We start from the raw sequence: 25,000 nt of genomic DNA on the forward strand, positions 1-25,000 counted from the left end.
GGAAAGCCCTCCCGCAGAGGTCGTTGCTCTCCACTATTTATTGCCTCGTTCCTTTCGGGATGGGCTTTTCGATGCTTACTGACTGCGTTTCATCGACCGATGTTACCACATCTCATTCTGCAGAGAAACTTAAAATTCAAGCTTAATGAAAGCTTCAGAATCAAGTGGCAATTTTTTGTATGCAGGGAGCAGAAAAAGCAACCAAATTTAACCTGTTATCTCTGAAAACAGGTGGATAAGAAACTGAAAGGTGTCAGTGGATTTTTCTCGAATGTGATACAGAGAACAAACGTCGATTTGATGGCTAGCCAGATTATAAAGCCGTGGAAACAGACAGCATTGCAGAAATCTATTAATCTTCGAGGTCAAAACGAGAGTTTCTTCAGCACGGTCTACCTCTCGCTGCAAGCACAGTTTCCAAAGGATGACTGACACCACTTGATTGGCAAACGATGATTCGACGGTGGCTTGGTCATGCGGGTCCCGAGCATTTCCCGGAGAGTGCGCTCATGAATCAGTTAGAACAGAAAATGAAAACTAATCTCACCAGTGGAAAACTGATTACTGGAAGCCAGACAGACAATCTAGCACGGTTGCTGAAAGTATGACTGGAGTCCAAATTATCGGTGAATTCAAGGGTTTCTTTCCTGAATTCTCGAACTGTTATTTAAGGAAAGAGAGCGGGAAATGATATTTATTTTGGGTGTGCATTCATCACGAATGTTTTTATATCATACTTAGTATTTGGTTTCTGTAGCTTTCACGAAGCTTAATCGCTGGAACCTCTGGTTTTATTCTTCCATAAAAACTACTGTTTGGCCTCTCACAGAATCTGTAAATATATGACGGAGAACTTTCATGCTATTCAGTGTCAAGGGCGACTGGTAGACTGTATCAGTATAAGCAAAACTTGATGAAGTTATTATTTTTCGGATATATGTGTGCATATATGTATATATATATATTATATATATATATATATATATATATATATATATGTGTGTGTGTGTGTGTGTGTGTGTGTGTATGTGTTGTGTGCATATATATATATATATATATATATATATATATATATATATATAGACAGAGAGAGAGAGAGAGAGAGTTCTGGTTACATATATTCTGTAACATGAATAACTTCATTAGATGTTGCATACAGTGACACAGTGACCGTCAATCACCATTACAATGAGGAACAGGATGAAGGTTCTGCGTCACAAGAGATGACTGACACGAAGGGCTACACAACACAGCTATTTGCCTGCGTAAGGACACGTAGTACTTCAGCTCGTTGGGATCCGCCCATGTCTTGGGAAGGATGCTGCATCTGCTGACATCCCGTGTGCCTCCTCCCACGATAATTGTCGATGGTTTTGATGCCCATTGTTCGCTTAACTTGGTGGTGGAGGAACAATGATTTCCCCATTTTTTTTTTTTTTTTTTTTTTTTTTTTTTTTTTTTTTTTTTTTTTTTTTTTTTTTTAGTGAAGACTTGCCAAGAGAACTGCGTAAATGGTTTGAATAGCAGTAGGAGGATATCGTTCTACGGAGAGAAAGAGAGAGAAAAGTGGAGGGAAAATCATCAGCCAAAAGCTGCTTTCGGACTTCACACCAAGTGAATTTGACTTCTCATGCTTTGCTTTCGTCTTTAATCTTTAAGCAGTTCAACTTTCCCAAATTTGGTTATCCTGGCGTTTTAAACTGTTGGTGTCAACGATTTTCTTTCATTCTTTTCTTTTAATAATTTTTTACATCTTATTTAATCTCTAGCCTTTGTCGACAATCATGTTCCTACAGACATAATCAATTAATCAATCAATCAGTCACATTTCTGGAACGTTTCCTGAACTGAAATAAGAACAGGTCAACATAACGATTGACAATTTTGAAGAACTACGACAGTCTTGAGCAATGTCTTGGTTATTCCACAGCACGTTTAATAGATTATAAGTCTCAGAGAATTCTGTCATTGTCAGTAAGAAGCTGTAGGGCCCTACTGCAAGAACCACGCTCAACGTCTAAGGAATTTCAGTTTCCCTTTGATCAATAGTTTGCCTCATTTTTACCATTTTCTGATTTAAAGAAAAAGGTTTCCTTCATTTTCCCCCGGGCTTTTCGAATATATCATCATCTCACGAAAGTATATGTTGTTTTTTAACTGCTTTTAACTTCTGAAAACTTTAAAACTCTTTCTCTTATCTCTAAGCGATGTTCTTCACTTTGAAGTTTTTTTTTCGTCACTTGCAGTTTTTAGGTTAATGAACTTGAACAATACATTTTCTTAATTTTTTTTCGTAAATGGTACATTTACAGTCCTGATTCTTAATTTTAGTTTGCCTTTTGAAATGCTGTGTGAGCCATTCATTGCCTCTGATTGTGGTCCGTATTACGGTACTATTTTTTCCTGTTTGGGGTTTTTGAAGCTTGAGAAGCAGGAAAGCAACGAAACCCGAATGGGAGAGGATAATTCTTACAAGGTCTTTAGTCTTACGAGTTTATACTTTGGGTGGATTCCTGTACACACAGATACCCTAGACTGAAAGATAAATTAATTTCATAATATATTTTTCTTTTTTTAAATGGAATGAGAACAGTTATGGACTGCAAATGGTTGGAAAGTCATTTTTTTTATTGCATTACAGCTTCTATTTTGACACCAAATTTAATACTTAGGATTACGTCGAGATTACACATTTTATCAATAAATATCTTCACTAGAATGCAGATACGATACAAATATCCAAGAAACATGTCGAGATCATAAACAAAGCAACATTTGAAATGAGGGTAAAACATTGCCGGTATATGTTACAATACGACTCTTTCTCAGGCATTCGTCTCTATTCTGAGTTTGTGGACAGAGCGGTCTCCTTAATTACTTGCATTATGTTCACGTAGATGACCACTTCCGTTTCACATAAAATGAGAGAGAAAAAATATGTAACCGGTTGTTCCCAACAGACTGAGTTTACGAAGTCGGAGAGACGATATAACACCAACATGGAGGAGTTCCCTACCGTGTTTTACGTCTAATGAATATGAATGAGGTTGTTGATCATCAGCTGTGAGGTACGCCAAGTGTCTAACCGCTGGTCTCAGTGATAAAAGAGCCCTAACCCCATACCTGTAGCATCGTTAGGCCTACTTAGATCCTTCTATTACAGTTTAAAAATGATTGCCTACAAGTAACGGAAGTTGTGTACAAAAGACTACGCCGAGTTTCAAATTGAGATGAAGGGTTATTTCTGCCGTACATATGATTTTAGTCATTAACACTGAATTTATTGTGAAGCTAAATGACCATTGCGAGGCAAATGTTATTACTATAAGAATTCTTAACAGAACAGGATTTTGATGAGTCTTTATGACGCTTTAACTCTACCATATGCTTCAAGTAGGTATACCTGATGAGGACTTTGGCAACGTTTTGTTAGTTTTACACCAGTAGTTGCTCAGAGGGTAACTGGGAATTTATTCAACAGGTTCATTTCAAGGTGGCTCTCTCAGCATCAGGTTACTACCGTCATGTGTTTACTTATTTTTCAACAACTAACGCCTGGATCAAAAACTATCTAAACAAGTCGTACATAGAGTCTATGATTCTATTGTAGATTTATTTCAAGTTAAGATTACATCCCACTTCTGAGAGAAAAATTGCATTCATCGCAAAAAAGTCTTTCATTGATGTGATAATGAGCAAGCTACAGTTGATGTTAAAGACTTACTTTGTAGTGACCATAAAATATATCGTATCATTACTATACGCTGTTGCTCTCTTCAAATGGTGCTATTATACTTGATTTTCTGCTTCTTTTGCTGCCCTTATGAGCTGTTCCTGAATTCTGGAAAGCTGGCACTCCAAATACCTTGATTTCCAATAATATTCTTATTGCTCATTTTACGTGTCCACCGGTTTGACTAGAAAAGTCGCAAAAGAGTGTCGGTCTTGTCCAATACTGTGATAACAATGAAGCAATGAAAATAGAAGTCGTTAAGCAGTGGATATCCATTACTAGAACAGTGCGAATTTGTGAGGGTGTTTCCCCCAATAAATCCTTGGTGCATGAATCGACCAGTGCATGGCACGAACAAGCACGAGAGCAGCCTCTGCGGCTCCTCCTTGATTTGGCTCTTGCCTGCCGCTGAAAGAAGTCAGAAGAGCAGCTCTGAGGGTTTGAAAGACGCCTTTCATTCTGTTATCAACATTGTCGTTGCTTACCAAATTACGCCCTAGCTGGGAAAGTGAACTGCTACAATTGTGTTCTAAGGGACCCAATAAGAAAAGCAGTCTAGTACAGAAAAATAAATACTTTAGCTAAGTATGAACGTTACAAAGAAGAATAGACAAAGAAAAACAAATTAGACAGATATATACTTTGAATAAGACTCACTTTGGCCTACTTAGCTAATATGCATTTCCACTCATACTGAATTTCTGGAGTTTTTATGATTCATTTAATGACCAGGATAATCATTCAGTAATTTAGTCATTGCTATTATAAAACCTCTTGAAATCTCTGTGGTTTTGAACACTGAAAAGCCAAGACTGTCTCGCATCTCTAACACTACATTCAGCGTAGAATAGTCCGGGAAGGTCTCAATGCAAAGGAAGATCAGATTTACGAAAATTTATAACGTATATATGTACAATAAACACATCAAACGACTGTTCCACAGATTAGCACAGAGATTTGTAATAAGAAATTGAATGGAACGTAAGTTCCTTTTAAAAAATGTAACTGATTGAGTACCAAATAGGGGAGCATATTCCAAACATAACAGTATGAGAGAATACCAACACAAGAGATTACTATCTCAGAGGGCTAAGGAATTTGGTTGGACCTGAGACTGGGGTTCATCTCTGGTTTTCAGATCTTTGCTTTTTGCATTTGCTTTTTATTTTCCTTTGCTTACGCAAGTATTTTAGATGACTTCAATAGGCTGCAATTTTACGTTACTCGTAATCTGACATTTTAAGAATTTCTTTAAAAAAAAAAAAACAACCTAACTTGAACTTGAGCAAAAAAAATTTTCAATCGAGGTTTTTGACGATAACGTTGAACCGAACTAGAATGCTGTTTATGACCAAGTAGTGAATTATCGCCAAACGCAAATGGTCCACAGATACACAAGAAATGTAGTTGCAAGTCGGTGTTCGGTTCGTATTTACAGCTTTTTGTCATTTCTTTCTTGTAAAGTGTCCAATTTAGAAAATGGAGTTCATTAAACGCTCAATACACGTTATGGATACTCTCGGGGCACTTTGAATACACGCACACACACATCACACATATATATATATATATATATACTATATATATATACATATATATATATATATATATATATATATATATTATATATATATATACATATATATATATACATACATACATAATACATATACTGAATTTTAGATTGTGTGAAAAATATTAATAGAGAAGCGAAGTGGTCAAAGAAATGACTGAGTGATTGGAACCACCACAGAGAGGGACAAGTTATAGTTTTTGTTGTTTCTTTCCTTTGTGTGTAGGGCTCCAGAGTGCATGTACTTTAAAATACGCTACACAATTATCTGTTTGTTTTTGTAGAAGCTTTTGTTGTCAGTGAACAAATATAAGCCTTTTAATTGTCACTTCTGGATTTCATATTTTCGCAATGGTGCATTTTCTTCTAACATGCAGGCAGTAGACCCTCTTTCAAGCAGGTATTGTTAAACGAAAAATGGCTGGATACGAAAGATGTATGTTCGTCCTTTAGTTCTGATTATAAATCATGTTTTTCCACCAGCAGTGAAAGGTTAATATCTTTATGACAATTCTGAGTTTGGACTGAGCGAAACCAGCGTTGTCGAAGAGATCCGTTCTCTTCCGGGAGTTTCCGGAAAGCAATGGAGGCCTGGGCTTTCTATAAATGCCACGTCTTGAGCATTCACCGGGCCTCTTGGGAGGCGCTGAGGTGTTCTTGAAGACATCACGTCTGAAAGAGCCGCTGCTAATGAAGCAGTCTGGGGCGGTCTCTTCCTTCTGCCATACCGGAAGTGCGCGCTGCGCGCTCTTCCATGCGTAACGGATGCGTCATTAGGGATGGTGTGTTGTTACAGGGCCTGGGAAAGGCTCGATGGAAGGAGGGTGGAAAGAGATAGAAAGAAAGAAAGAAAAAAAGAAAGAATGATGTCATTTCAGGATGCGTCTGATGAAAAGAGAAATTTTTTTAAATAGATTTGTTATCTGGAAGCCTTTCAGTGAAATTCTTTCGAAGATTTCAGTGACAAAACGTAAGCTGGCATGGCGTGCCAGGGTAAGAGTTGGAGAGACGTTTCAATAACCGTTAAAAACTCATACCTGAGCATTGGTGCTCACTTGTTTTAATTGTAATGAAAAGTTACGAATAACTCTGACGCTGTCATAACTCGTTCAGTCTTCCTATAAGAACTAGGAATCTTTGATTGTTGAAATTTATCTATTAAAATATTTCACAATTGGTGAGATATAAAAACAAGTTAGGTTGAGTATAGAAGTGCTCGGGAAGCTTCCTCTTGAAAGGAATCAATTTCAAATGACAACTACTTTTGTGTCTCGAGGCGTGATATATAGAGATTCATAGACTGGCCACAAAAGGTTGAGAATGGCGGGTGATAATGATACAAACTCTAAACTCTCTAGTAATAGTTTAGCTGGAATGACTGGGAATTTATAGACAACCATTCGCCTTAGTTTACTCTGGACTGTCCAGCTGACCCTGCTCGATAATATACACCGTGGTTAACTGTGGGAACTTGTCCCACAGTGTTGTAACCATTTCTTAGGCAACCCATCCCAGTGCTGGGATTGGTTGGAAGCCATTCCTTCCTACCTCGTAATTAATGAAGGAAAGTAATGCCTGAGAATCACAAAGAACGTTCTCGTGATGATCTTATTACTGTGATATTGGTAATTCACAAAGAACTTGAACGTAACCAGAAAAATTCAAGAAACTGCAAATACCTTTCCATCCATCCCTTGGAAAGGAAATGTCAGAGCAAACAGCAGGGAATGTTGACGTCAAATCTCATTGATTACGAGTTGTTAAAACCGTCTCCGTGGTCATGATACCCCTGGATCATTGGTCATGTATTAACTGCTAAGAGGCATTCAACCCCTAACTAACGCTTTTGCTCAGTTGATCTCCAGAACCTAGCTCTCATCTTGAACTGTTAGCCAAAAACCAGAGTTTGAGTTCTGTTGAGTTTCCTATGGCCAAAGTGGTGTAAAATTCTTCGTAAGTCTGATCATCCTTTGCTTTCACGTCGTCTTAAGCTGTGTATCTTAATGCAGTTATATGTTAGTGTCGTAATTTCGTTAATTCGACTTCTACATTCCCTCTACCTCACGTTGCATCGTGATTCGGAGTAATCGGAACAGGCGTCTTCACTTTATGCGTTTTATTTTCCAGTTCACGAGGCAACGTCAGTTAGAAGAAGTCGAATAATCGAAGAATACTGCACTAACATACAACCGCTTTAAGATTCTATCCACCATGTAGTAGTTTTCCTTTCTTCTATGAGCTTTCAGGACCAAACAGTTTTATGCAAGTTTCATTTCTGTTGCTATAAATCATGAAATGATCTACATGACCATGAGTAGTTGAACAGTTGGCACCTCTGAAGCTCAACCCTAGCGCAAATGTTTTTTGGTGTCAGGATGACATCAGTGCCTCTTCAGAGGAGGTCGCTATTTATCTGACTTTCTTCATTTCTCATGATCTTATTGCTCATTTTATTAGTTACCTTATTTAGTTTTCTTTTTATGTCCATGTTAACGTTTATTTGTTTACTTCTTAATTTCTTATAGCGTGAGCTGCTCTCTTTATTTTGGGTCAATAAACTGGTAGGGGTGCTGCTTGGCTAATATATTTAATATTATTATTATTAATTATTATTATCATTATTATTGTTATTACTTATTATTATTATTATTATTATTATTATTATTATTATTAAGAACAATGATAATGATAATAATAATAATGACACTTTGCAGGATGAAATGTCACAGGTCCTTCCTCAGACGTGAAACAGTCATAGACCTCAGAGCTAAAGCATTTGGGGTAACGGAGATGTAAATAGTGCATCTCTTGAATGCTACTACTTTTCCAGTCTCTCGTATTTCATCATTCAGAAGGGAACTGTTAGAAATAACCTTCAGCAAAGATCTTTAGGACGCAGTGCAATTTATAGCGTATGGTATTATGGCGTTTTTTTTCTTTTATCTTTTATCAGAGAAAATATGCAATCTTTTACAATTTTAGCATTATTACATTCAGAATTTTATCCTAGTTGACTTAAATTTACTAGAAGTTAAAAAAAATTTATCTTGCACATTTTACAAATAATCTATGCATTTTAATGTAAATATTTTTCTGTACGTACCCCTATCTATATATATAAAATATATATTATAATAAATATATATATATATATATATATATATATATATATAGCGTTTATTAGGAAAACTATTTCTCCTGCAGAAAGCTGGATGAAAAATATCTGAGCGAAATGGCCAGTAGGCAGCAGTCTCTTGCTTACCGAAAGCATTAGAGTGTCCTATTAAAACACAGCTTAATGAAGGGATCATTCGCAAATGACGACTTTCAAGTTTTAAGGCTGATACTCTCTTCCAGTCCACTTGAGAAATACTTTGTTGGGTTTAGGTTCATATCACGACAGAGTTCAAGAAGATTGTAAGATCCTGGTAATAGCCACCGACTTCCGTGACGCTTTCCACAGTCTTTTAGCTTTAGATGAAGATCGCAGGAGAATCATATAAGGTTTGTAGTTATTTCTCGTTCATGTTAAATTTTACATGAAGCCTGTTGTGGCCAAATGAAAAACAACGTAAACAATGATAATAGCATCTGCTCTTTCTTATGAAAAAGATAAATACTATATGTCTTTGTTATTTAATGGGTGAACATAAGAATGATTTATATTAAGGTAAGTATACCGCGAGCATGATGTACTATATGACGTCATTTGCAATTTGTTTACGTATTTGAAACCTGAAAAGTCCTGCGGGGTGGCCGGAGCGTCTTGGTAACCCTGACATTTGTTCGCCAAAGGAAAAAAAAACCAGAGGCCAATTTTACTTACAAATTGAATTGGGTAATATGCTACATCCAGAGCGTTATCTCCGAAGAGCATCTGGTGTGCGTGTGCTTCTTTTGGGAAGTGGTCAGCTTACTTGGAAAAAGCTCGCATTTATAACGCCTTCCAGAAATCACGGAACTCTAAAATGTACTGCTCTCTTGATCATTCTGTCATCGCACGCTGCCTCCATTCTCATTAGCTGGCTCCCTAATGCGGTTTCATGCCCATCCTTCATTTTATGAAAGATGAGCTGTAGGTTTCGCTGCGGGGGGAGGGGTGGCTGAGGAACAACCACCGCTCATTTGGCCCCGAGCGGTTCTCTCTCCCTTTTGGGGTTAATCCTACAGTTCAGATCTCGAGAGACCGAAGCTGTAACTCAGCCACAAAGGATATGTTTCTTGAACGCCTCAGGCTGTTCTGAAATCTCCGAAGAGATGAAGATGAAAAGCCCCGTGGAAATGATGAGTATCCACCTATCATACAATTACTTCGTGGCTACAGATATCAATATTCTTGAAGGTTTTGTTGCAGTGCTTGATAGATGAACTACTTGTTGCGATGTAAATATAAGACGTTGAATTGATTTATTGATGCTTTTGTTTCAAGTTTTGCTTCGAGGGAAGATTTCCGGGTCATCTTTCAATGAATTATTCCTGTGGGAAACCTGGACGTTGCTCATTTTATTACTAGTAGAATGATGTAGGCGGCTTCGTCAGTCCTTCCACTTCATTATCCTCCTCTTTCCAGGTGACTGGTGCTCCCTGAATAGCTGTATCATTAATCGTTTTCTTTTTTATTTCGCCTTATTTCAATGGTTTCGAAGAGAACGCTGAGACTCAGATACTATAGCAGCTATTTATAAATACTCAAAGTCACCTCATGGCTACTAAAATTGTAAAAGGCTAGCATACTTTTGGGCATACTTTTTATTTCAAATGTTTTGGAATGAAATAAAGCTCATTTATTTTGTTTGGATTTGTCTATCCTTAATTTACTTGTAGCTACTGGGTCAAGTTATTTTTAGAGTCATCCTTTTGTGCATCAATAATCCTTAAGGTTTTGTTTTGATGGCATTTAATTGTGCCAAAATTATACCTGTTGTAGGGGAGCCGTTTCACAAATGTGTTAAGCAAAGTCTTTAGACCTTGGTCCTAGGGCAGCCGTTTCTCTGAGCTATAACTGGGAAGACGAGCACCGTATCTTTTCTGAGCTGTAATGTGCGTATATTGTCTTCGAGCAGCTATGCTTGAAATAGCGGCAAACCTCAAAAATGACTCAATTCAAGCGTGGTTCGATATTGCTCAATATATGAATTGATGCTTCTTGAAACAGCATGACGATGTCCTGTCACGATGGGCATACGACGTGCGGCTTCCTTTGGTTTATTTGAAAACTAGCGCCCTTAATCTAATAATATTCCGCTGATGGGAAAGCAACCGGCTCGCTGGGTTCCATATCGAATATGACTTCATTCGTTCATATTTCGTCGTGATTTTAGCTCCGTATCCATTCAACGTTAAACCAAATATGTGACGAAGCAATTATCTTGTGAATATTTCTTCTTCTTTTCTTAAAATCCATTTGAATGTTAATGTTATTATTATTACTTAGACACATATTCTCATCATAGCATCACCGCACCTTATGAATAATAGAATGTGTGCAACTGCACTCCAGAGAAATGGAAATCGTGGGATAGATATTGAAACTGTGCCACAAAACCCAATGAAAATTCTTTGTTAATGTAATAACCGGAAATCACGAATTCGCATAGCTGCGTTTGTGTGTGAACAAGTCTCTACGCAGAAGGCTTTTTATTTCTCTCTTTGTGGTGCAGAATCTGAGACGGACACGGCAGCCTCAATCAGGCTCGGTAATCCAAGCAGGATTTCCGTGCAAGGCTTTTATTTGATGATCAAGGAAGGAAGAAGGATGCACAATGAAGGCTCTGCCCTGGAATTATATAGACTGGTTACACCTGTTGGCTCTCGAATTGTCGACATCCCTGCAGTGCTTGTGGGAGACTCCAAGGCCCTGAGTGGACAGTGAGGATTAGATAGAAGAGTATTTCCATTAATAACCACGGTACAATAGAAGGGGCTAATTAGGAAGTTTTATTGATTGATTTTACTAGGTGGCGTGCACAGAACTGTCATCGAAAAATAATTTCACTGTTAACGCTTTGGCATACGCTATTACATACACACACACACACACAAACACACACACACACTCTCCACACACACATATATATACGTATATATATATATATACATATATATATATATATATATATATATATAATATATATATAATATATATATATGTGTGTGTGTGTGTGTGTGTGTGTGTGTGTATGTGTATGTGTTTGTGTGTGCGTAACAATGTAAGCTGTATCACTGGTTATGGAGTAAGCATATCGTGAAAAAGACACATGTTAAAGTAATATTGTATTTCATGCGGGATATAATGAAGAGGTCGGCGAGTAAAAAAAAAAAAAAAAAAAGTGAACAACGGGCGGTTCATCACAGTTTTTGTCTAATGACCTGACTGGGAACAACCGGATGCTTTGATAGGACGCTTTTTGTCCCTGTGATCAAATGAGGAACCTTACGTTCTTTTCTTTTTACTTTCCAGGTGAGGTTCTGTTTCTGCTCTTCAGATAACTGCTCTTGGTTTGTTTGTTTACTTCTTTGAAGGTAAGTGGTTACCATTTGAGATAACTGCAATGTAATTTAAAAACATGATATGCAGTGTAGTTGTGATTGCACTTCGACGAACACTAATGATTACACAAACAAGGAGATTAGAATAAAACGTTTTTGTTCACTGATAACTTTACTTCCAACAAAGGTTAAAGGTTTGTATCATTCTTCGTCTAAGACTTTTCTGCTTTAAGGGTCATAAGTTTGCTTTCATTAACTCTACTGATTATGCAACTGGGTAGAGTTAGCAGTGGATTTCTTTTTTATAACCCGGATAATATTACTGATACAATGTCGCGACAGTTATGACATGCAGGTGGAAACAAATTATTGGTGTTGCTCATCTGGAAATGTTATGGTTGTCTATTCTCTGCCTGTCCTAAATATCAAGGCCGAATCTCAGTGAATGAAGGACGCTGGCTTCATTATTGTTCATTAAAATGCCCTTCAACTGTTAATGTGACCGTTGATTTTGATAACGTGCCAATGATAGCATCTGTAAAACATGTAGGTTTTAGAAGATATGCATATATATATATAAATATATATTGTTAACTTCAGTGCTGTCATGACAATCCTTTTCTATTGTTTTTGGCTTTCCGTCATGCATGGTCGCACCGAAGATGCCTGTTACCCACAGATTTGATTTGTACTCATATTCTCGTATTTTTAATTCTTCCGTCACGCAAAGGTCTTTTACACAAAAATATCGATTTATTTTTATCTTTTATCCCTCAACTGCGCGCGGAGCTCTTGATTCGTACCCAGGTTTCTAACTCTAAAATTGTTACAAGTAGTGAAATATACACCGCATCTATTTAGTGTCCGGTAACATCCGCATTCTGTCTGACTTGACCACCTCTGACCTCCCTCATACGGCTTGACTCGTGATGCAGTGTGAGCATCGTTATTCAGTTGAATTGACACTCCATCCCACTTCTCTGTGCCAGAAACCTTCCGTTTCGCCTATTTTGGGGGTGAGTTTTTCTGGTATATGGTATTCTTATAGTGATGTTTATGTTTATTCATGTTAATAAAATTTCTTAGATCTGTATATTTTCCTAGAGATCATCTGTTTCTTAAAAGCTATTTTAGTGTGGGACTAGTATCAGTCCTACACTTCCATTTCTTAGCCGTCAAGTATCTGTAGTGTATTCAATTTTCTAGGTGTACAGTATCTGCTACAATCGCAAATTCCGGTTATATGAGCATAGCCAGGCTGGATTTCCTGGAGTCCAGTATCTGCAACATTCAGTGGTTCTGTATGGATAAAGTTTGTGATATATTCCCAGATTCCAGGTATGTATGTAGAACAATGTCAGAGTTATGGGCTGTGTACTGGATTACGATGTCGAGCTATCGATGCTAGAGCTCAGAGCCCTTTCTCTACAGGTGGAACATATTGTCTACTTTTCTGCTTCCACAGTCACCACTTTGGATAAGCTAGGCTTTAGAACTTTGTTTTTTATGTCTACTGACTTATCCTTTCATTTCTTGAGCGTATTGGATTAGAAATTGTTAACAAGTATGATCAATGTTAACCCAAGATGCTTTTCTTCCTGTAGCCCATTTGAAGAAAAACTGCCAGTCAGAACTCATACAGTCAAATTAACAGTAAATTACGTTCTTGAGAAAAATGAGTTCTTATTTTGTGAATATATCTTCGAGGCATAACACGCTGACAATGAATCCTGTTCAAAATGTACATCGATTTAATCGGAATTGCCTGTTTTTCAATTCAATATCTAACCTTCAACTTGTCACGTTACACATACCCACTATCAAAGAATGTAGCAGAACTAGAAACTTAGAAATCTGATATGTTGTCTCTAGCTGGCAATATCTGACAATATGGCTTTGTACTATAAATGCTAGACTGCCAGAATGCGGGTCAAGTCTCCGTTTATTCCAGTCTGCACCCAGGAAGGTAGAATCATGAAAGGCAGCTGGCCTCGCAACGAAATGTTTGGGTCGTTGTTTTTTATTACGTATCTTTATTTTCTGGCTAATTCCTGACATTTCTAAAAAAAAAAAAAAATTAAAACACGATCATTATTGTCCCTAAACACTGACGACAAACCGAGTAACTAGAATGTTAGATCTGTCCTTTTTCTATGACGCAAGAAGGCTCTGCTTTTTCTTTGATAAAGACGGAGAAACCTCATATGAGGATTTTCCATTTTGGACGAACAAGTCAGGAAAAAATGTCGGTGCTGAATTGAGCGCTGTATGCGACCTGCTCGAAGTCAATTTCATAGTGGCCTTTTTTTGTTTTGGTTTGTTTATACATTATCCGATTTAATATTTATGACTACGGTTATGCCAGGGCTCCTGGCAAATTTAGGCATCATTGTGCGCATGCACTGCTGGCAAGACTCGAATTCCAATGTATTACGGTAAATGTCATATATGGATATAAAGGACGCACGTCCAATAAAACACTTCCCAAACCTGAGAGAATAAAACAGCGCTCTGTTAATATTTCAGCGTTGTTGCGCGCATTAGTTCCTTATTGCGGTTATTGTCACAGGATTCTCAACTTTGCGTTGTAGGGATAAAAAAAAAAGAGAAAAAAAGTCTCCAACTGGTCACAATATCAAGAACAGACTTCGTTACGGTTTCCTAGCACTGCCAAGAAATGACTATATATCAGCTGGCAATCTCAACATGCCACTTACATTATTTGCCCTTTTCGTTACTAAGAACAAGACCACGGGAGGAGAACTCGGTGAGCGTTTCCGTGGCAGAATAGACTGGCGGTGGACTGATTTCGCATTCTAGCAAATATTACGCATGTTAAAAGCACAGATGAACTTGCTGTTGAAATTTCATTTTAGTTGGCAATATTCAGACTAAGCTTCATTCATTTTTTTTCATGGGAAGTGAATGTTGAATTTTTAGATTCTGCATCGGGCTCAAAGTTTAGTTATAGATTTCCTTTTTGGTAGTTTTCACATTTCGCATAAAGTTGTAGCAGCCATAAACATTTTTCGCTGGTGCCTGGTAAACGTTACGATTTACAATATCTCAATTAAGGAAATAGGTAACACTCATTTATTCAAATGCTATTGTGCTCGTATAGTGTACGTAAGTGCTCTAAACTGCTCAATTTTGATTCAGGCTCATAAGCATGCCAGCCCTGCACTGGGTATGACGCCCACACACAACACACACACACACACACACACACACATCCAAATCGTTCCGAATTCTGCTCATGCAGAGCGGAATGGTAGAACCTAATCTCTTCCGTATCAAATACTTTCGATCATTTTGTTAATGACTGTTGATTACTTTGTCTCGGCAGTCATAATTAGCATAAAGTCAGAAGGTCAAGTTGATCATTTATGAAATGCCGCAGTTTCTTGTACTGAATCCAAGTCGATCATTCCCAGACCAGTTTTTGAAATAATGTCTGACGGAAACCAAACTATTTATTGTTCTTCTCCCGGGTTTCAGGCGACTCTTCGCCCGGTGGCGTTTTGTGCCGTGTCTAGTTTTACTGAAGGACGGTCCGATCAGCAGTTGTTATAAAGAACTGTGCTCGAACAGCATACTAAAGAGATTTGACTGCGTGACGGCAGAGAATTCTTTCTCTGAAGATTCAAATATCACAGGGAATTCGGGACCTGTGCCTCAGTAACGTTTATTGCATTGCTGGGGCAAAAAACAATACTGAATAATATTTCTCGTGCTCGAAGGTTTTGCGTTGAGGAAGGCGCCGTGGATTGTGGGGTGTGATGGCAGCTGGACATGTTTGGAGAGGCCATCTCATGGAAGCAGTCAGCAGAAAAGGCCAGGGATTCTGATTTATCATCTTTTAATTAACATCCTCAGGCGCCCACCCTTCATTATTTTCTCGCTATCCACAAAAAAAGAATCACCAAAGGGAAGAATAATAGATTGGTAAAAGATAGAGAGAGAAAAAGATGCTGCCACGAAAATAACTCTCTTAATGGCACACCCACGATCATTTAATGGCGACGATAATGGATGCTCTGTTCGTTTTTGACGTCTTTTCTTCTCTTTCTTCGCCAGACGATGAACTGGGCGCTCGTTCATTTCTGAACGCTGATCGAGGGGGTCGAGCCTTTTACGTGCCTGGCCAGTTCTCGTTCTTCCTCGTCAGTGAACATAGTCTACGATACCAACGTTATAATAATGGTTATAAGCAGCTTTCCGGAATCGATATATCAATTTTGGGGCACAGGTGCGGAAACGAATGCTTTAGCCTTTACCTACACCCAGACATTTCCCCCTCCTACAGAGATTACATCCTGCACCAGCCTCTGTCGTATACTCTTGGTTGTAGAATGCTCCTTTAGTTCCACCCGACGCGTACATGGTTTATGTTTCTTGCGTCATCATCTATAATGCACAGAGAGAGAGAGGAGAGAGAGAGAGAGAGAGAGAGAGAGAGAGAGAGAGAGAGACTGTTGCATGGGCTTTTAACGATATATTTGTAAAGATGAAAGCGAAAAGATTAAAATATCGTTTAGTTTGTGTGTTGGCATCGTTCTTACATAATTGCTATTATTAGAAACTATAAAGAGCAGCCGCTTTAGCTTTCCAGTGGATAGAATCAGATGATTATAGATATCGGAAATGTCGACGCAAAAACTATCGGTTTTTTTTTTAATGAAAATTGGTTTTTATTGTTTATTACTGAATAGCACTTGAATAGCCTTTAGAACATATACTTAAAATTTCAAGAACTGCAGCTGTAAAAAGCGAATCTTATCAAGATATTTGCGCAAATCCCCTTCCTCGAGCTTGCAATTTTACGAAAGCGATGATGGTTTTATGACAAATAACTATAATTAAAATTTCCAATGAAAGGATGCGCGCTATTGTGTTCGCTATGACTTCTTGTCAAGAGGCCTTTCCCCTCTCGGAAATAAATTCTGAAAACATCCGTCCTCAGTCAGGCAAATCTTTCTTAAAGTGAAGAGAATGTCCTCTTTAAGAAAAGGCAAAAAAGAAAAATAGAAGAGGGGCTGCTTTTAGCTTCGACGTGACTTCTTCAGGCGGAAGAAAGGAAAGATGGCTGCTGCTGGTGGGAAGTGGGGGGAGGGGTACAACGTAAAAAGGATCTGGATTCTGGAAGTCTCCAGAACCTGGAATATGGATTTTCCTCCAGAAGAACCGAGGACTCTCGCTCCCTTCCTAAGAATATTTCTATGGAGTCTTTAGAAAACGAAAAGCAAAAGTATATGGTGGCGTTTTCTTCCGTTCTACGCAGTAAATTAATAGGAGACTGCGAGACTATTTCAGCCCCAAACATTCACTTTAGGAGATAAAAGTGAAGACGGTTTATCATTGAGTCGTAGATTATTGACCTACGGCTGTTGGTGCTAATGCTTTCAGATACTTTTTTAAAAATTTATTTATCATTATTTCATGAAATGAGCTCTCAGAAATATTGTCTATAGATAGATAAATGCTGATCTGAAAATAGCAACCTAATCCATAGTCACTAGACATGAACCGAGTTCAGAAAGTCAGTGATGACATAACCTTCTTACTTGTAAAGATCGAACGTGTTTTCACACCTGGACGAGCATTTGTGAACGCAGGGCCATGGTATATTCAAAGTGGATTCTTATTCGGTCTAATAAAGTCAGAGATAAGCCAAGAAGGAGAGGATCCGTTGATGTATACAGAGAGGCTAATTAATCAAAAGCACAAACGAGGTCTTATTTTAATACGGTACCTGCCTGGATCTTGTCTCAATGTGAATTATGTTACGGTAAATATTAAATCAGGGTGGAGCTGTACGTTTAACCATTTGAGGGAGATGCCTAAGCACCCATTAATAATTGTAGCGACAGGTATTATCAGAGAAAATTAAAGTGATGGGTGACTTGCTCAGGCAGGGTAGAGACCCAGGAGGGAACCTCGAATCGAACGAGATTTGTGGCATTGCTTCGTGTGCCAATGGCCAATGAGGCCGGAACGAGCGCTTCTGTGTACGGTTCATCTTTTAGGTTTCTTTGTCTTTAACATAATACGTCTGTCTCACTGATGTGGTTATCAACTCTTCGGTGAGGGTGATGCTACCGGAGTCATTTCCAGGATTTTGTCGAATACTAGAAATGGACCCAGGACTGCTCAGTGGTACTGCAATCCATATACTATCCTTATACTCACTTTGCATCGAGTTTGATCAATTTTCCTTTCTTGATGGCAACTTCGCGTAAGAAAAATATTATGCAAAAAAGAATTTTATTCCATGTTTTGTATTTGAAAGCAGCCAGATAACACTTGAAGAGGGGCATCCTCATGATTTAATTTGACGCCTTTCGATAAAATGCGTTTGCGGTCAATTTTTGTAGCATTATGATTAGCTGTTTTATGATTTCTTTTAGGAAAAGGTAATAATGAGACATTTCGTTTCCTTTAGCTTAGTGGCTCTTTCTGTAGAACGAAGAAAAAGAGAGTTTTGGATTCATTCTCCCAGAGGTCAGTCAGTCTATTCCATTCGAGGAACCTGATATTCATGCGTTTAATCCACCCGAAGCGGGACTGTACCTGTTAATGAAATCTTCCCAAATAAGGTGTTCTCTAAGATCCAAGTCTGGTAGGAAACAAACGCAAGGGCTCAAACGTAAACAACACCAGTTTTGAAGAATGTCCAGATGAGATTCATGGAGTCTCCACCAGCCCCAATCACATAGCGCCTTTATAAAGATTTCCTTCGTCCCTTTGCCGAGTCCACTTTGACGCTGGAGCATCTACTTTCTACTTTCTTGCTTGGCAGGAAAGTAGAACTTGACTGAGGGAAAAGTTGCCGAAATAGAAGCTCAATTTTTCCTGTCAATCTGATCTAGAAACTTTTGCATCTCTGACAATTTTGTCTATTGTGGCTGTGTTTTCAGTAAAGCCCAAGAATAAAAATAAATCATTTTACCGAAGTCAAAATGCTTAGTCATTGATGAGAGCTCCCAACAATGAAAAGGGAATTTTAAGCGTGTTAGCTCTGTCATACATTAACAGAAGTAATATTAATTGCAGATATAGATTTTATGACTAACGATATTTCTCCCGTGGTTGTCTTTCGAGATGCGTGTGCCGCCTAACAAAAGAAAATTGTATGTGCAGATGCTTTAAAAACGCCATATAATTATTGTAAATGAATAGGGAAATATATAGCTGGTCTCCGAACCTTAACATTTCTTAACAGAAACAGTGATGATCCTTGATTGAGGAGGCAGAGTTCTGTACGCTCGGGCTCTTTCATGAATCGAACCCCTTCATGCTTTTCATTGTTCCGAAATAGATGAGATTTTTGTAGGCTGGCGATTCGCTAGCCCTAACTTCGCACACAGAGCGATATATGTATGCGATCGTGTTTAATACTTGCTTTTTTTTTTTTTTTTTTTTTTTTTTTTTATCAGGGAGGCGATTTTGCTTTTGAAGATGATAGATCCAAGGTTTAATATTGATGGGATGAAGTCATGAATCGTGTTCATGCCCGAAATTCGCCCTCATCATACTCATTACGGAAATGCCCCGAAACGCCTGCGCGCCCCTAGTCCTTCACATGACACACGTACATGGCCAGAGTAGCTGACCTCAAGTCAGTGGGCAAGAACAAAGATTTTTAATTGTGATTTTCTTTTATTTCTTTAAATTGCTTGCCAGCATAATACTTTCATAATTATTTGTCGGATTCTTCATGACAGAAACGCGATAAACTATCACCTGTAAAGACAAAAACCTTTTGATAATGTAAGGAACACCTAGAAAACGTCGCTAGTATGACGCAACCCGAAGCAACAGGTAATATATTTATTGTGCGGCTGATGTGGGAAGAAAGGTTAAGTTTAGGTCAGTGTCAAGGTCACGATGATGTCAAGCCGTAAGGTGGTATGAGGTACGATCGTGCTTGTCTCCCTTTCTAGCAGGTGCTCATTAAGGGTCAAAGTGCCCCGGGATCCTGTGCGTGGAGAGCCGTATTGCCCTCCTTGCCAAGCCGTGCTGTTGTTATGGTCTCTCCAGCCGTGTTTACTCCAGTGATTCGCGTCCGTTGGCCGTCGATGCCAGGCACTCCACCCTTCCTGGCCTTCTGCCATCCCCTTCCCCCTGGCCTCTTCTCCTTCCTTCTCCCCTCCCTAGCCTCCCTCCCTCCCTCCCTCCCTCCCTCGTGCCTTTTGGATAGCACCCCTCCCTCCTCTGCCTTGGATATGCCTCGTTCCCAGTAAGGAAGTATATGTTATGCAACGAGGCATTTCACTTATGGAGTGGATGCGTGAGGCCAGTTTATTTTTTTCCAATTGACGCATCATGTTTCCATGCTTTGATCTATTCATATGTTCTGTAATTGACAATAACCTAATTTGTAGTGGCCATTGGCGATCGCCGATGTGGATAGTAACTTATCTGTGTGTCTGGAACGAATGGAACCTTGTTATATATCTGGTTATGAGGCAAAATTCAGATTTGGTACGATTACAACCAACTGTTGATTAACTTTTTGTTTCTCCCACCTCGTCTCTGCAGAGAGGTTCGAAACAGCAGATTTCTTCCTCTGGAATGGATGGCGAGATCTGACCTTTGTGGAGAAGCGGTTGATTTGTGATTTCGGTAACTCATGCAGCATAAAAATGTTGCCTAACGCTTATTCCCAAATACGCGAGGGAGGGGAACGTACCTCACTTGACCCTCTCTGAAGGAGAATCAGGGGAGCTTATCTCTGAAAAGGCTTCAGGAAAGAGAGGTTACATGGAGTGGGCGTTGGCTGGACGTGGGCGGAAAGATACCGGACTAAGCTAGAACCGGCAAGGGTGTTGCTATTGCTGCGTAGTTAGGACTGAAGGGCGTCCCTACTTTTCTACGTCTTCAGTTACCCTCGAGTTTCCAGTCTCAATGACGTCTCGATGCATTTCATATATAGCTACTTCACTCGGCCAACAGAGTTGTTTCCACTCAGGCATACCTGTCAGTAACTACGGTACATGCTTGGATGCCTGGCGGTACTGCTTTCTGCCCACGACCCTTAATGGAATTAAACGTGGAAATGCAAATGACTCAAGGACCCTTTGACCTCCAGCTTTCCAGGTGTCACGTGGACGTTTTCTTTTCTGAAAATCTTGAAATCGGAATTGGAAGTAAGTGAGAGGGAGGGAGGACGGTGCTCTCTTCCCACCACGAGTCGGACTCGAGCAAGAGGAGAAATCCAATGACTCGGCGAATAAGGGTAGAAACTCTTTCGCAACCCGATTTCGAGTCCTTTTATGAAATGAGGGCAACTTTCATTTATTTCTTGTTCGTACTGCAACGTTTCCAAAAGGGAAAAGTTTCAAAAAATACAGTCAAAGTTGAAAGTCAAATGATTCTAGCAGCTTTTGTATGAACAAACAAACCGACACACACACGCATCTATATATCTATCTATCTATCTATATGTGAGTATGTGTGTGCGTGTGTGTGTGTGTACGTGTGTACAACCTAGCAAGTGTCGGTTAAAATTTCTACACGGTAGTTAGGTTGTCATCTTTGAAAAGCATGGGAGCTCAATTTAGTCAGAACGGTTTGACGAGCCGCTGATGAGCTTTCTGCGGTACTTTTCTATGAAGGTCCTAATCTTTGGTTCATTGGTTAAACGCTAACGGTTGTAGTGACATTTTTTTTCTGGAACCACGTCATGTCAGCGGTAAAGCATTGGGTCCATATTTGCCGGGTTTGTAGTTCAGTCCTCAGTCCACCCAATTGCCAAAGTGTACCAACTGCAACTCGAGTCAAGAAAACGGATAGCAACTCCTGTGACGCGACTTCCTCTCCTCTTAAGAAGGAAAAATGCCCATGAGAGATATATATATATATATATATATATATATATATATATATATATATATATATATATATATATATCATCGGCATTTTTCCTTCTTAAGAGGAGAGGAAGTCGCGTCACAGTAGTTGCTATATATATATATATATATATATATATATATATATATATATATATATATATATATATATATATATATATATATATATATGATACATGAAAAGACGAAGACTGAAGTGTTGACTTGGAAAGCGTTGCATAAAGGGATTAGTTTTCGACTGCATGGGAAATTTCTACTTCACTTGACCAGTTTATATGGGAGAGATGAATACCACGTCATTTGTTGTTCTGTTAGGTTTCTCATGTCGGACTTGATCGACTCTTGTAACCTGTCAGCGTTTCTTCCCTCGTTAACCTTTCATTTTCTTGTTATTTGCTCCTTCCCCTAATTCTCCTTTAACATCTCTTTTTGTATTAGATATTTTAAACGCACGGGAAGTCTTTCATGTTTTCCATTCAGTATTCTCATATTTTTCTCACATATTTTTTTTTATTTTCATTATTGTGAATCACCTTTATGTGTTTTATAGGTAACGAAGCGCTTTCGTAATTTTTCATTAAGCAGCAACATTTTCATGCTGGGTAATGTATTATGAACCCAATTGTAGCATTATCTGTTACTTCATGACGCCACATGGCGCGCTAGACTTGCAAGGGACAAGATGGAAGCTGAGGTGAGTGTTGGCAGAAATGAAAACCCTCCCGTCTTTTCACAGCGATTTCACGGCTACTTGTGGCAAGTGGGCTTAACGAATCAAATTGACTTTAGACTTATGTGACGATGGTGGCTGAAAGACGATGAACACCGAATTGAAGATTCAATTGGACCACCTTTAAGGCACGCCAGCACATATGTGTGTGCGCGCGTGTGTGTACAAATGATGTCATGTTTTTAATGCTCCATATGACGTAAGACGGTGACGTGATCTGTGACAGGGTGTCCTTAGGATGTACGAGCATATCGGGTCAGTCAACATCCACTTGTGATCTTTATTTTTCGCATTTAGTGATAAACAACACGTGTCATGGAGAGAAATGATCATATCATTATTATTCTTCATGATATCCACTTTCTTTTATGGTGCAAGCCAAAAGGATATTCATTTCACCAACAAGCTTTTCAAGAAAGGACGCCCTCATAAAGAAAAAAAAGAAAAAAAAAGAGGAATAAAGCGGAGGCAGTGGTAAAGAAAAAGACTAATGATTTTCACCTAAACAAACTTGACGACAAAACCCTTCGGATAATTCTAAACTTTTCCTCGTATAACTAAGGACCTCAAAGGGTAACGCTGCATGAACATGCACGGCGATTGCGGCAGTGCTGCTTTTGAAAACGTTACCTCTCTTGTTCTCTCTTTAAAAAGTTGTGAATGAAAAATTCCAGTCCTCTCTTCGCTGATTACAATTTGTTGTTGTTGCTGTGGTTTTCGGATGAGTAGCTTATCGTTGCTCGTCGAGTTCATTCTTATTATGGCTTGTTCTGCAGTCAGTTAACTTGCTGACTGCCAGTTCTCTCTCTAAGTGAATTTCTATTTCTTCGTGAGGATTTAGATCTTATTTATTATGAATTTCTTTTTTTTTTTATGACTTAAGTGGCGTCACAAAAGAGTTCTCGAAGATTGTGTTTGCGTGTGGTACGTTATCATTTTCAACTGGGAATAGCTTTTGTGAATTTGAATTGACTGCTATTACTTGTTCTGAAAGTTCATGCTGTTGCGTTTTGACGTATTCGTGCTTTGATTGCAGGTGTAGGCTGACATTCCAAAAATAAAATCATGCTATTTTTACTTGGCTCTCCTGCGTTGAAACTATAAAATGACAAAGATTCATTTTCCTCTCAGGATATGGTCTCCCCTCCCCCCGCCAAACCCCACAACACATACTCACGTACACAAACATACAAACACACACACACACACATACAAGACTAAATTCCTTCTAGGAAAACACACATGACCCAGGCATTCTGGTAAATAAGGCCTTTGTAGGTTCTATTTTCTTGATCCGTTTCAGACACGATGGTATGCACAGTGTGTATCCCGCTGTCAGTCTTTCTTGACGCTTCATTATTGTTTCTGTTCATGTCTATGGGTTTTCTTCTCTAAATTTCACTGATAACTAAATAGACTGATAGAGAGGTACACAGATGGTAGTAAAAGTAATCATAGTAATAGTTTACTAAGGGTTCTCTTCTATCAGCGATATATATATATATATATATATATATTATATATATATATATATATATATTTTTTTTTTAACCACAAAGCTACACAGTTTCTAAACCAATAGTGTTTACAGTAAAGAGAATGAACCATATGTACACCATATATAGATATATATTATCATAGATATATATTATAATAAATAACGAAAAGCTGACTCCAAATGTATTTATATGATAAAATATGATCGTGTGAGCGCGTTAAATCAAGTTACGATTATAAATAGGAAAAACTTACTGTCATGCACAACAGTGTTTGATACACAATGGTAAAGGAAAAATTAAAATCAACGGAAATTTAGTTATGTAAGTAAACACAAAATAAAACTGCATGTTAAGAGAGCCTCAACATTTGGCAATAAATAGCAACGCAAATATAAACTAAAACTAATCCAAAGTCAACTTCAGGCGTTGGAAATCCAGTATTGGCATAATAGAGAGCATGCAAGAAGGGAAAATACATAAATTCGCTGAAATGAAATCCTGACCCAAGGGCTCTCTGTGCCCAAATGAGCTATCGTCAGGATTCGATTATTGTCCCCAGGCATCCCGACTGAGAATCGTCATCAATTATTTTCAACGGTGACAGCAGGGTACGAAAGGAGGTTAATTCTCAAAGAGCAGTTGGTCGCTCGCGTGCGGCGATGTGTTCTACGTATATTTAAATCGTTTTGCAGATCATCAACTAACCAGTGGTTCTTGAGAGGGGTGTCAACCTTAGCGAGATGGGGTTGGCAGCGCGTATCAGGGATGAGTATCCTGCTTCTCATGAGACCTGCTGTGACTGTGGGAGGAATAAGAACTCAGGGTTTCTGGAAGGCACTACATGTTGTGTTTGTACTCGGTCTAACTTAGCTCAAACTCATATATTACTATTTTGAGCAGTCTTCTCGTCACCATGTATAGAGAATAAGTTCGTCAACGGTATCAGTACACACCTAGGAAGAGGCTGTATTCTGTTTCCCCGGCTGGTTGCCATCGGTAATATTGAGGTCTACATCTGAATCTGGCTGTGAACAATCAATTGTAAGTGGGGTCACGCACAAGTCTGGTAAGTGTTCGGATCCAGTGTCCCCCGATTCCCCTGGC

At 38.7% G+C, this 25,000-nt stretch overlaps 1 protein-coding gene across 5 annotated transcripts in view; it reads left to right on the forward strand.

Annotated features, from left to right (window-relative positions):
• The window catches only part of LOC135217998 (DIS3-like exonuclease 2), a 445,369-nt gene that overhangs the window by 129,646 nt on the left and 290,723 nt on the right, over positions 1 to 25,000 (forward strand). The window contains exon 1 of one of the 5 annotated variants that reach the window (XM_064254138.1): positions 11,811 to 11,828. The exons of the other annotated variants lie outside the window; for them this stretch is intronic. The gene's annotated coding sequence lies outside the window, so the exon portion shown is untranslated. Of the gene's footprint in view, positions 1 to 11,810; positions 11,829 to 25,000 lie in introns of those variants that run through there. 5 annotated transcript variants of the gene reach the window in all.

This window comes from Macrobrachium nipponense, chromosome 9, assembly GCF_015104395.2.
Source record: "Macrobrachium nipponense isolate FS-2020 chromosome 9, ASM1510439v2, whole genome shotgun sequence".
NCBI lineage: Eukaryota > Metazoa > Arthropoda > Malacostraca > Decapoda > Palaemonidae > Macrobrachium > Macrobrachium nipponense.